Here is an 11,106-nt window from a genome sequence, read left to right as displayed (position 1 = left end):
TATATTTAACACATTTTATGTTGCCTTGTTCATAACTCTTAGCATTTGAGAACAAGTCCCCAACATTGGCGCCCACCTCCGGTGAACTCACGACCATTTTTTGAGTTTTGAACACCTTCGGCAAGCATCACCTTCGTCATGTCGCCGAAGAAAGCTTCAGCCACAGGGGCTGCCACTCTACAGCCACTGGATCCCAATCAGGATGTCCTTTCTCTTAGGGAGGCCCGAAGCCAGAAGAGGAAGGCCACTAGTCCAACGCCTCCGGAGGACGACTTGGATCAATAAATCCAAAACTTGGAGATGCTCCATCAACAGGTCCAACGGAAGAAGGAAAAGATGGCTCGTCTAGCAGACCTACAAAGGCAGATAGACGAAGCCTCTAAAGAAGTTCGTCATCTTGCCCAAGATGACCAGAACCGAAGGCCTCCGCGCAGAGAGCTTCATCAGGAGGGCTTCTACAACGAGGACGACTGGTATGAAGATTTCCATCATGGAAATTTTGCTTTTGATGATACTTCTCCTCTGTCAACAGAACTGCAGGCTACACCTTGGCCCCAGTCTTACAAGCCACCCCAGCTCCCCATGTACGACGGTGTCGGGGACCATAATTAGGGGTACCCTCAAGACTCCTAATTCTCAGCTGGTAACCCCCATCAGCATAAAGCTGCTAAGGCCTGATGGGTGTGATTAAGTCAGAGATCGGTCCATTCGAGCGACTCGATCATGCCTCGCCCGAGCCTAGCCTCGGACAAGGGCAGCCGACCCCGGAGGATTTCCGTCTCGCCCGAGGCCCCCCTCCTACGGCGAACATATTTCTGGCTCGCCCGAGGCCCTGCGTTCGCTAAGAAGCAACCCTAACTAAATCGCCGCACCGACCGACCAAATCGCAGGAGCATTTAACGCAAAGGTGGCCTGACACCTTTATCCTGACACGCGCCCCCCGGCAGAGCCGAAGTGACCGCCGTCACTTCGTCGCTCCACTGGCCGGCCTGACAGAAGGACAGCGCCGCCTGCGCCACTCCGACTGCAGTGCCACTTGACAGAGTGAGACTGACAGGCAGTCAGGCCCTGCCAAAGGCACCATAGGAAGCTCCGCTTCGCCCGACCCAGGGCTCGGACTCGGGCTAAGTCCCGGAAGACGGCGAACTCCGCTCCGCCCGACCCAGGGCTCGGACTCGGGCTAAGTCCCGGAAGACGGCGAACTCCGCTCCGCCCGACTCAGGGCTCGGACTCGAGCTAAGTCCCGGAAGACGGTGAACTCCGCTCCGCCCGACCCAGGGCTCGGACTCAGGCTAAGTCCCGGAAGACGGCGAACTCCGCTCCGCCCGACCCAGGGCTCCGACTCGGGCTAAGTCTCGGAAGACGGCGAACTCCGCTCCGCCCGACCCAGGTCTCGGACTCGGGCTCAGCCCCAGAAGACGACGAACTCCGCTTCGCCCGACCCCAGGGCTCGGACCCCGCCCTGGCCTGTGCCGACGACCTTCGCCTCGCCCGACCCAGGGGCTCGGACTCGGCCTCGGCCATGGAAGACAGACTCGACCTCAGCTTCGGAGGAGCCTCCACATCGCCCAACCTAGGGCGCAAGCCAGCCACGTCAACAGGAGGCGCCATCATCACCCTACCCCGAGCTGACTCGGGCCGCAGGGAACAAGACCGGTGTCCCATCTGGCTAGCTCCGCCAGATAGGCAATGATGGCGTCCCGCATACTCCGTGACGACGACGGCTCTCAGCCCCCTTACGGAAGCAAGAGGACGTCAGCAAGGACTCAACCGCTCCGACAGCTGTCCCTCCACCAGGCTCCATCGCTCCTCCGACGGCCACGACATCACACTAGCTGGGTGCCAAAATCTCTCCGGCTGCCACATCGGCATGTACTTAGGGCGCTAGCTCTCCTTCGCTAGACACGTAGCACTCTGCTACACCCCCCATTGTACACCTGGATCCTCTCCTTACGCCTATAAAAGGAAGGACCGGGGCCCTCTTAGAGAGGGTTGGCCGCGCGGGGACGAGGACGAGACAGGCGCTCGCTTGGAAGCCGCTCGCTCCCTCACCCGCGTGGACGCTTGTAACCCCCTACTGCAAGCGCACCCGACCTGGGCGCGGGACGAACACGAAGGCCGCGGGATTCCCACCTCTCTCACGCCGGTCTCCGGCCGCCTCGCTCTCCCCCCTTCGCGCTCGCCCTCGCGCTCGACCCATCTGGGCTAGGGCACGCGGCGACACTCACTCGTCGACCCAAGGGACCCCCCGGTCTCGAAACGCCGACAATTGGCGCGCCAGGTAGGGGCCTGCTGCGTGTTGACGAACAGCTTCCCGTCAAGCTCCAGATGGGCAGTCCCCAGCAACCTCTCCAACCTGGGACGGTGCTCCGTTTCGGGAGTCTTGAGTTCATGTCCTTCGACGGCAACTACGACATGATACTCCTTCCACCGCCGCGCGACAATGACAATGGCGGCCAACAGCCCGCCCGCCGGCGGCGGAATCGACGACGTCTTCCCCGCGTGGTGGAAGAACAACCTCCGAGCTTGTCCCGCTTTCTTCCCCGCCGACGGAGGGGAAGGCAGGGCAACCAAGGCCAAGCAGGAGGCAGCGCCTCGTTGGCTGTCGAGCGAGTCGACAGCGCCGGCACCCCAACGAGGGGCGCACCGGGTATCGACTTCGCGCCTGAGACGAAGACGAGCGCCGTCTCCCCGCGACACGCCAATCCCGAGCAAGCGGACGACGCCAGCGCGCTTGCGGAGAGCTTGCTGGACGTCACCCTCGTACCTGAGATGACGGTGCAGTCAGTCCTCGACGTGACTTCATCGCCGCTCGTCGACCAAAAGGTACCGACCGATTCCCATCCTACGTCATTCGAATTCAGCCTCAACCCGCCTAGCGACCTTGCTTTGGCGGGCGCTCTCGTAGAGGCAAGTCCAAACCCTCTGGGGTTTCGCATGCGGTCGCCTTGGGACTGGTTGACGGACGTCTCGACCTACGGGCCCTCTGGGTCCGAGGAAGACGACGACCCTAGCATCTGTTGGGATTTCTCTGGACTTGGCAACCCCAGTGCCATGCGGGACTTCATGACCGCATGTGACTACTGCCTCTCCGACTGTTCCGACGGTAGCCGCAGCCTCGACGACGAGGACTGCGGCCCAAGCCGCGAATGTTTCCACGTCGATCTAGGGGGTCCCTCCGAAGGCAATCAACTCGGCATGCCGGAGGATAGTGATCTCCCTAGGCCGGTGCCTCGCGCTGACATCCCACGGGAGCTAGCTGTGGTCCCCGTTCCGGCGGGGGGTCACGACCCACAGCTCGAGCAAGTCCGCGGGGCGTAGGCCAGGCTCGACGAGGGAGCAGGAGCGCTTGAGCCAATCCGCCGGGACGTCGGGCAGGCATGGGCGGGCCAACCTCCGGCCGGAGAAATGCGACATCTACCCCAGGGCTTCCAGCACCGCGTTGCCGACGACGTCCGGTTCAGGCCGCCACCCGCATCCAGTGGGGTCGGCCAGAACCTGGCTGCAGCAGCGATGCTTCTCCGCGCGATGCCGGAGCCATCAACCACTGAGGGTCGGCGAATCCAGGGGGAGCTCAAAAATCTCCTGGAAGGCGCCGCGGTCCGACGGGCCGAGAGCTCTGCCTCCCGAAGGCAGGGATACCCCTCGGAACCTCATGCCGCGACTTCCCGATTCATGCGAGAAGCCTCGGTCTACACCGGGCGCACGCGCAACACCGCGCCTGCGGCCCCGGGCCGCCTCGGCAACGAGCACCATCATCGCGACCGTCGGGCCCACCTCGACGAGAGGGTGCGCCAAGGCTACCACCCCAGGCGTGGGGGACGCTACGACAGCGGGGAGGATCGGAGTCCCTCGCCCGAGCCACCCGGTCCGCAGGCCTTCAGCCGGGCCATCCGACGGGCACCGTTCCCGACCTGGTTCCGACCCCCGACTACTATCACAAAGTACTCGGGGGAGACGAGATCAGAACTGTGGCTCGCGGACTACCGTCTGGCCTGCCAACTGGGTGGAACGGACGACGACAACCTCATCATCCGCAACCTCCCCCTGTTCCTCTCCGACACCGCTCGCGCCTGGTTGGAGCACCTGCCTCCGGGGCAGATCTCCAACTGGGACGACCTAGTCCAAGCTTTCGTCAGCAATTTCCAGGGCACGTACGTGCTCCCTGGGAATTCCTGGGACCTCCGAAGCTGCCGGCAGCAGCTGGGAGAGTCCCTCCAGGACTACATCCGGCGATTCTCGAAGCAGCGCACCGAGCTGCCCAACATCACCGACTCGAATGTCATCGGCGCGTTCCTCGCCGGCACCACCTGCCGCGACCTGGTGAGCAAGTTGGGTCGCAAGACCCCCACCAGGGCGAGCGAGCTGATGGACATCGCCACCAAGTTCGCCTCCGGCCAGGAGGCAGTCGAGGCTATCTTCCGAAAGGACAAGCAGCCCCAGGGCCGCCCACCAGAAGATGCTCCCGAGGCGTCGACTCAGCGCGGCGCCAAGAAGAAAGGCAAGAAGAAGTCGCAAGCGAAACGTGACGCCGCCGACGCGGACCTTGTCGCCACCGCCGAGTACAAGAACCCTCGAAAACCCCCCGGAGGTGCCAACCTCTTCGACAAAACGCTCAAGGAGCCGTGCCCCTATCACCAGGGGCCCGTCAAGCACACCCTTGAGGAGTGCGTCATGCTTCGGCGCCATTTCCACAGGGCCGGGCCACCCGCGGAGGGTGGCAGGGCCCGCGACGACGACAAGAAGGAAGATCACCAAGCATGAGAGTTCCCCGAGGTCCGCGACTGCTTCATGATCTACGATGGGCATGCGGCGAATGCCTCGGCTCGGCACCGCAAGCAAGAGCGCCGGGAGGTCTGCTCGGTGAAGGTGGCGGCGCCAGTCTACCTAGACTGGTCCGACAAGCCCATCACCTTCGACCAAGCCGACCACCCCGACCACGTGCCGAGTCCGGGGAAATACCCACTCGTCGTCGACCCCGTCATCGGCGATGTCAGGCTCACCAAGGTCCTTATGGATGGAGGCAGCAGCCTCAACATCATCTACACCGAGACCCTCGGGCTCCTGCGCATCGATCTGTCCTCCGTCCGAGCAGGCGCTGCGCCCTTCCACGGGATCATTCCCGGGAAGCGCGTCCAGCCCCTCGGATGTAACACCCGCTTTTAAAGGAACAAAGCCGGGTGCATCTCATACATGCGCCAAGAAGACAACATATATAATAACAGAGTGTATAGAGATAAATGTCATAAAACATCAGAGTAATTATTACATAGCGGAAGACTTATTACAAAATAAAAGTATAACCATAAAACGAACTAAGGATCGTCGGCGCCAATGTCGACTGAGAAACGCCACCTAGATCAGATCATACTCCTCGCCTTGTGGCTCCTCCTGAACCACCTGTTCTTCTCCTGTGGGGGGGGGGGTGTGAGACAGCAAGAGTGAGCTCACATACGTTCATCGCTCAACAAGTTGTGGGGAATAATGTGGCATGAACTCACCAAAGGTGGGAGTTCATGAAGTGTAAGGCTGATCAATGGAATAAAGGCTGAAGCTGAGCATTGCTTTTATAAGTTGGTCAAAATTTTATTAGCAATTACTAAGTGTAAGTAAATACCAAACCTTAATAATAATAAAGAAAAGTAATAGTAAAATAATCCCAAATGCGATGCAAATGTCAAATTAAATTTAAGTTCCATATTTAATCATGTGAGGGTCCGAGCCGCTCTTGACCGTGAGCACGGCTAGTATACCAGTTTTACACTCTGCAGAGGTTGCGCATCTTTACCCACAAGTCGTGTATCCCATGTCGCCTGGGTTTGCAAGGCCCTTAGACACTACCGAGGTGAATGGCTAGGGATCCACTACGAGGCCTTTACAAAGTTCCACTAGCTTCCGAAAACCCGCTACAGTTTATAGGAAGATCCAGTACAGGGTTCCTGGCTGACAGCCATCGCAGCAAAATCAACCAGGGACCTCCCCGCACTGACCTCTCCCCTACTGCCCTTGCCCCTTTCGGGTAAGGTAGTCTTCCACTAGCTTTCCTAATTAGTCAGCCAAGGTCGTCCCATTATACCCTTGTGGTAGCACTGTTTTCCCGGGTGGTCGCTCCATGTTCCCATTAATTTAATGATCTTAACATGAACAGTAATAATAGCAAGATAATAACAGAATAATCATGTGTAGTGTAACTCCATACCCAATCCACATAAAGCAATAGCAAGTACTACCCAAAAATATTTCAGGGGTGAACAAGGTATAGAGGTAATCAAAACTGGGGTAACATAAAGGCTCCCATCAAAATTTACCTATGCAGATCATTAAAATTAATAAGAACATGGTTGGGAAAAGTAAGTGATCAAGGGCACAACTTGCCTGCAATGAGCTCCTGCTCAGCTACTTCTACTTGTTGAAGCTCAGGTTCCACAGTGGGTTGCTCGTCTACTCGCATCAACACAATACATACATAGTATAGCCAAAATCAACATCACACCAAACAGATGAATGAAATATACAGTAAAAATCTACACATTAAAATGAAACCATAGGAACTGGAATCACTAAATTTTGAGTTATAGTATTCAAGTTATGAATTTCCTAAGATTTAAGGTGATTATAATAGGATTAGATGATAAATTAATTTTCTAACAGAGTTCATGTCGAAACAGTGATTCTAAATGATAGAGAATATTATTACCAAATTTTAGGAATTGGAATGACTCAATTTGGAGCTAAAATGAATTTTCTATGAATTAACTAAGTTCTAACATTTATTTATGCATTAAAAACCATTTCTGTGATTATTTTTCTATTTTTCTTAGTCTCTGGATCGGGCATCAATTACTGAGAAGTGCAGGGGCTCTGGAGCAAAACTTCCTAAGACACAGAGCCATCCTGCGCAGGACTGCGGGTTATTATTCTAAAACTTCAGGGTCTCTTTAGTAATTGTGACAAGGCGAAGGGTTACAAGGCAAGATCGGCCGTCCGATTTAACTTCTACGCTACAGATTAGATCTAACCCATCCGAACCTTTTTGGCCGCCAGATCTAAAATGAACCGCCCAGATCTAACCTATCATTAAAGGAATCAGTGAGCTACCAGAGTCGTCGATCGTCTGATTAACGCCTCGGATTCAAAGCCTCGAAAGGGTACTCTCCTGTTCTAATCTGAGCCGTCGTCTTGAGATCGAGCGGCCCACGGTTCTTCTTCTCTCCCCCAAATCCACGCGACGGCTGCACTGCCCACCCACGGCGGAGCATCGCCGGCGGACGCGTACTTTGATGCCCGGACGCCCCTAATTAATTGGCCGGTGCTTAACCCAGAGAGGGTGATGGCGAGCACAGAAGGAAGATTCTCACCCGCGATTGAAGTGGCAGTGGCGCTGTTCACGACACCAGGCGACTCCGCGCGGTGAAGAGAGCTTCGGCGACGAATTGTCGTCGGGCAGATCGATTTCCCCCCGAATTCGGTCCACGGCGAGCTTCTATAGTGTCTGGCGATGCCCCTTTTACTCCTTCCCGGAACACGAGCGACGCCGAAGGCGCTAGGCGTCGACGGCGGACCTCCCTCTCCCGCTCCGCTCACACGAGTACGGTTGGCTAGCTCGATTTGGCGTCGGGGTAGAGTCTCAGGACTACGTTAGGGCCTGCGCGAGGTCGAGGCGATGGAGAAAACAGGTAGAAGCTACCGCAATCCGTTGGGGTTTTATGCCGCATAGAGGCGCGCCCAATGCGAGGAACTCGGCCCGAGCTCCAGCGGCCGTTGCGGCGAATCCGTTGGGGGAAGAGATGGCGTGGGGAGAGTGTGGGGTGACGCCGAGTCAACCCGCGCCTGGTAATGAGGGCAGGGGGGGTCCGTGCGGCCGCAGCAGGGGAGGTGGTCGTGGTGCCCGCGCGATTGTCGGAGCTTGACGCGGTCGTTGAGCTCTGCGCCCAGCCTCCGCGGAGAAGATGGCCACCCCGTCCATGCGGCCCACACCCAGCGACTCCAGCGCGCAAGAACGAGGCTGGCACGCGGCGGGAGTGAGGCTGAGGCCATGGGTCCACCTGGCAGAGGTGCAGGGTAACCGGCTGGCGGCTAGGGTTTGCCGTAGTGGAAGCGTGCGCGCGGGGGAGCGGCTGACGAAACCGGCCCGCTTGTCGGCGCCGGGCGCATGAAGGTGTTGGGCTGCGCGGAGGAAGGACTGAGTGGGCCGAAAAGCGGCTGCGCGAGCCCAGCACTGTTTTTCTCTTTTTCTTTTGTATTTTGTTTTCCTTTCACTTTTCCTTTTAGATTTTCAAATTCAAATTTGAATTCAATTGTAACTGTGAACTTAAACTCATTTTAAATGTACAAATTGAACCCAAATATGGAAGGTCCAATTATTTCTATATGTATTTCTCTATTTTTGTATGGCATTTTTCTTTCTTTTCTCTACACTCTAATTTGCAAATTAGGGTTAAAATTCCCAAATTTGGATATTAATATAATTCTTTTTATATTATTTTTACATTGTCACAAAATGCGCACAAAATAAAATCCATCATGATGCATAATTTAGTGGCATATCTTTTATTAATTTTTTTTTTGTTTTTAAATATGGTGTTCACATGTGATGGTAAATGGATACAACTCACACATATAAATTAAGGAAATATTTTTTTCCTCCTTTTATATTATCTCTTACAAATTGGGTATTACAAATCCTACCCCCCTTAACAAGAATCTCGTCCTCGAGATTTAGGAAGGACTAGGGAAAAGATGGGGAACAATCTATGCGAAGCTCTTCTTCTCTTTCCCATGTCGCTTCATCTTCTCCATGGTGACTCCATTGCACTTTGCACATCTTTATCACCTTATTCCTGGTATGTCGAGTCAATGTATACAAAATCTTGACAGGATACTCCGTATAAGCCAAATTTCCCTGAACACTGAGCTCTTCCATTGGTATCTGTTTCTCAGGGACACGGAGACACTTCTTAAATTGAGACACATGGAATACATTATGCATATCAGATAGACTATCAGGTAGCTCGAGTTAATAGGCCATCTTTCCAACTTGCCTAAAAACTCCGAATGGTCCAATAAAGCGAGGGGACAATTTGCCCGTGACTTTGAATCTCCTCATTCCACGAAGTGGTGACCCCTTGAGGTACACATGATCACCTTCCTCAAATTCTAGTGGTCTCCTTCTATTATCAGCATAGCTCCTTTATCTGGTCTGAGCTACCCTCAAATTCTCTCGAATTATACGAACTTGTTCTTCTGCCTCTTGAATGAGTTCAGGTCCAAAGATTTGTCTTCCTCTAGTCTGATCCAATTTAGAGGAGTCCTGCATTTCCTGTCATATAGAGTCTCGAATAGTGACGTCTTCAGACTGGCCTGGTAACTATTATTATATGAATACTTAACACAAGGTAGACACTTGTTCCAACTATTACCATGCTGAAGGGCACAAGCTCTCAACATGTCCTCCAATACTTGATTAGCCCCTTTTAGTTTGTCCATCAGTCTAAAGGTGATAGGTTGTACTAAAATTCAACTTCGTATCCATGTTCTCATGAAAACTTTTCCAAGATCTGGAGGTAAATTGTGATCCTCTATCTGAAACGATCTTCTTAGGTACATTGTGTAGAGACATAATCCAAACCACATATACTCTACCAATTGAGATACCTTATAAGTTGTCTTGACTGGAATGAAATGAGCCACTTTGGTCAGTCTATCCACAATAACCCATATAGAATCGTATCCTTTCGAGGTGCGAGGCAATCCAGTAATGAAATCCTTACCAGTCTCTTCCCACTCCCACTCAGGTATCTTTAGTGGGTGCAGTAGTCCAGTTGGCCTCTCGTGTTTAGCTTTAACTCTTTGACACACATCGCACATAGCCACATGTGCAGCCACATCTCTCTTCAATCGTACCACCAATACTTCTGCTTCAAATCCTGATACATCTTGGTACTACCAGGATGAATAGATTAATTTGAGTCATGGGCTTCCTTCAGTATAGTCTCACGAAGGCTATCAATCTTGGGAACTCATATCCGATCCTTGAACCATATTGTGCCTTGCTCATCTTTCGTGAATTCTGGACCTCGTCCTTCAGTAATCAGATCCTTAATCGCTTATCTTTTAGCATCACCAATTTGTCCTTTGCGGGTTTCTTGTTCCAAGGTAGGTTCCAACTCGATGGTAACTCCTTCAGTGTGTGTAACAATTCCCAGGTTAAGTCTCCTGAAATCCTCAACAATCTCATCGGGTAGCTGGGCAACAACAGCTGAGCGAACATGCTCCTTTCGACTCAAGGCATCTGTAACCAAATTTGCCTTGCACGGGTGATAGTGAATTTCCAAATCATAATCCTTAATAAGCTCCAACCAACGGCGTTGCCTAAGGTTGAGATCCTTCTGAGTGAATATGTACTTCAAACTCTTATGATCCGTGTATACTTGGCACTTAGTTCCCATAATGTAGTGTCTCCAAATCTTAAGTGCATGCACAACGGCAGCCAGCTCTAAGTCATGAGTGGGGTAGTTTAATTCATGTTTCTGCAACTGACGAGATGCATAGGCGATCACATGTCCTTCTTGCATGAGCACACATCCAAGTCCTTGGCCACATGCATCACAATAAATGTCAAATCCCTTCTGCAGATCTGGCATAATCAATACTGGTGGTGACATCAACCTCTCCTTCAATTGATCAAAGCTCTCTTGGCATTTCTCATCCCACTTGAATTCTCTTCCTTTCTTCAAAAGCGATGTCATGGGCTTAGCAATCTTAGAAAATCCTTCAATAAATCTCCGATAATATCCTGCGAGTCCCAAGAAACTCCGAATCTCCGTAACTGTAATGGGCACTCTCCACTCCATTATCTCCTTTACTTTAGCAGGATCCACAGCTATTCCTCCATTAGAAATAATATGACCAAGGAATGGCACCTTGTCAATCCAAAACTCGCACTTGCTGAACTTAGCATAGAGTTGATTATCTCGTAACTTCTGTAGCACCAACCTTAGATGTAGCTCATGATCACTTTCATTCTTAGAATAGATAAGAATATCGTCGATGAATACCACGACGAATCTGTCCAAATACTCCATAAACACCTTATTCATCAAATTC

This window comes from Zea mays, chromosome 2 (genome assembly GCF_902167145.1).
Source record: "Zea mays cultivar B73 chromosome 2, Zm-B73-REFERENCE-NAM-5.0, whole genome shotgun sequence".
NCBI classification, from domain to species: domain Eukaryota; kingdom Viridiplantae; phylum Streptophyta; class Magnoliopsida; order Poales; family Poaceae; genus Zea; species Zea mays.
This window is presented reverse-complemented; position numbering follows the sequence as displayed.